The sequence below is a fragment of the Antrostomus carolinensis genome, unplaced genomic scaffold (genome assembly GCF_000700745.2).
Source record: "Antrostomus carolinensis isolate BGI_N321 unplaced genomic scaffold, ASM70074v2 scaffold9044, whole genome shotgun sequence".
Taxonomy (NCBI): domain Eukaryota; kingdom Metazoa; phylum Chordata; class Aves; order Caprimulgiformes; family Caprimulgidae; genus Antrostomus; species Antrostomus carolinensis.
Window position 1 is genome coordinate 26,809 of NW_010310091.1, and position 2,899 is coordinate 29,707.

The 2,899-nt window shown below is 39.0% G+C and overlaps 1 protein-coding gene across 1 annotated transcript in view; it reads left to right on the forward strand.

Moving 5' to 3' along the window:
- FHOD3 (formin homology 2 domain containing 3) overlaps positions 1-2,899 on the forward strand; it is a gene marked incomplete at its 5' end in the record, with an annotated part of 98,172 nt that overhangs the window by 26,008 nt on the left and 69,265 nt on the right. The gene's annotated exons all lie outside the window — the stretch shown is intronic.

Consider the following 2,899-nt stretch of genomic DNA (forward strand, 5'->3'; position numbering starts at 1 on the left):
GGCTAGCAGTGATTTTTGATGCGTGAGTGCAGGAATATAACCTCTAAGGTGCTAAAGTAAAGGGTTGTCTTATATTGTTCTATGCCGTCTTCCTAAATTTCCTCTTTTTTTCCATAGATTTAGATGTCTTATAGTCTAATTCACACACAGAATACACTGCTGATTGTTGCTATGATTTATATTATCATTTTCTGTTGCTATTAGAATTGAATAATTGAAAAATACAGCATATAGAGTGTCTTAATTTTAGCATCATGTTCCTTGTATATTAGAAGTTACTGAATGCTAAACTAACAATATTCCTGCCAACAGATTTTGCTTATGTGGTTTCTCTGAAAGAAATGCAACAGATGAATGCCAAGATTATAATAACCTTCCAGCAGAGCACAGGCTGAATGGTACAAACAGAAAAGGTCTTGAATTGAAGGCAGGGAGGGCATGTTGGTTATTTTTAACATCAACAAAAACTCTTAAAATTGTAGCACAAGTTGTAAAGGACTTAAAAGAGACCACAGACAATTAGTAAAAAGGAAAGTATAATTAGTGTTTACACGGTTGGTTTGCTGTCATATAATTTATTGGTGTACGGAGCAATATTTTTTGTATGTGCACGTCATTCTGCCACTTGCATCATGTACCCCTCCTTCAGTCTTCAAAAAAACACCCGCCATACGGATTTATATTTGCACCACATGATGCTGCATTAACACGGGGAGTAGAATGCATGTTGATGGTGAATTATCGCCATCATTCATTTTTATTTAATTTGATTTCCTGCTATGTGCTATTGGTGATTAATGCATTTGTAACTTACACTGCTTGGTTTTATTGAGTGTTATGACTGGTAGCATGCTATAAAGCAAGGCAATTTAAGAAAAAAGTTACAAATGCTGAATATTGCATATGTTTATGCTCACCGTGCTAAGTAGGTGAAGTTTATTTAATTCAGGTTTATATATTTTCCCCAATTATATTCCCAGTTCTCTTGTCTGACACCTTAAAAATCTCAGTCTAATCTTTTGAACTTAAAAAACGTGGATATTTTCCTGTAACACTGATATCCAGATCCTTTTTTTTTTTTTTTTTTTTTTTTTTTGAGTGCAATATTGCTTTTAGAGCAAAGAGGCTGGATTTTTCCACCATTAGGATTTCAGAGCTGGGTAAGGAGCAAGTATCTCTCTTATGATGATTATTTTAACATCTTTCTCCTGGAAGCATTAAAAAAAAATTGCAGCATGAAATGGAGCAACATAGTCCATATGGAGAATGCATTTAGAGCAGGTGTACAGGGCAACTTCAGGCAGCCAGAATATGGCAAAGCTATCAACATGTGGGTACGCAGGACATCTCTGCTAAAACTCCTGGCAATATCAGTAAGCATGAGAGGACAGTGCCTGGAAGCCTAGTGAGTGGACTGCAAGGGGAGAACATATGGATGGTGCAGGATGAGCCTCCAGTCAAGGGCAGCTGCAGGCAGGTGGCCAGGACAGCACCAGAACAGGACCCTGAAATATGCATACTTCAGTGGGAGCTGTGCATGAGGAAGGACTGCTGTTTCAGGCCTACCAAAAGCATTGGAAAGGTCATATAAAGTAAGAAGCATGTGGGCAGGGCAGCCTCTCTCATCTGGAGGTGGCCAGATTATTGGATATCAGCCAGCAGCAGGCTTATTTATTTATAGATTTTGTGCCATAGTCTCTGGAATATTATTCCTTATGCTCTCTAATGAATTAAAATCTCAACATTTACTGTTCTTAGAAAATGTTCTGAATCCCACTTAACAGAGAGAGAAACTGAGGCATTAACTTGCTTAAGCCAGTTGTAGGAAAGCTGGAATAGAGCCACGGACAGAACCCAGATTACTTGCACCCCAAGCAGTTGCTTTGAATATGGAGATCACCATCTTCCCAAGCAAGGATAAAATTGCAGAAAGAAATAATTTCCTTGGTTCTGTGCATAGGACCCCACAAAGATTCTGCAAAAACAGTAATGGATGTGTGAGACTCATCTGCAGAATTCAGAACCTGAAGTCAAACAGGAAATGTGTTTGACTAGCAAAATGATAAGTGATTTTCAGAGTCAGATTTATTTTATGCTGTTTGTGCTGAAGTATCCTTTGGCCATCCAGTATCTACTGGGCTTAAGAAGGAAATGGATTTTGTCTGTGGAACGTTGTCCCACGCTGTGAAGCATCTCAGTATCTTTACCCAATATAAAAATCTGGACTTACTGAGTTGAAGTGTTTTCTCATATAAAACAATTGTTTCCACTAAAGTAATCAAGTCTTGTGAGACTTACTCTTGTAAAACTTGGGATATGGCATTCAGAGGAAATGAAGGCAGTCCCATAACTTGAGGGAACTTGAGATTTTTTTTCAGAGCAGCTACTTCCTCTTTTGTAATTTCATTGGAGAATATTTTATGAAGTGCACATGTGTAGTAAAGGAGAGCAACAATAACCAAGACATCTCAGAAATCAATTTACAAAGGAATTGGAGATGAACCCTTCTCTGAGGGGAGCAGATTTTTTAGCACTTGAGGAAGTAAGCAGGCCAACCCAAGTGCACATTGTGGACAGTAGGAAACCTTCTGAACTTATTAGTAGCTGAGCAAGGTTCAAAGACTACCTAAAGTATGACTGGTGAAAGCATCTCAGCAGATGGAGAAGCACCAGAGCACGAGAGCGCGGTGAGGCCATTGCAACCCCAGTTGTAGAGCCAAAGGAACCATGGTACAGAAAGTCAGAGAAGGAACTGGGGTGGGGGACAAAGAAATATAATTTCTGACTTGATGAAGAAAGAGCAAGTTCCCTACTATGGGTCACTCTGAGCTAGTTTTTAGCATAACAAGGAATGGGAACAAAAGATTGGGGTGAGGGTGGAGAAAGAGAGAGAGTTCCT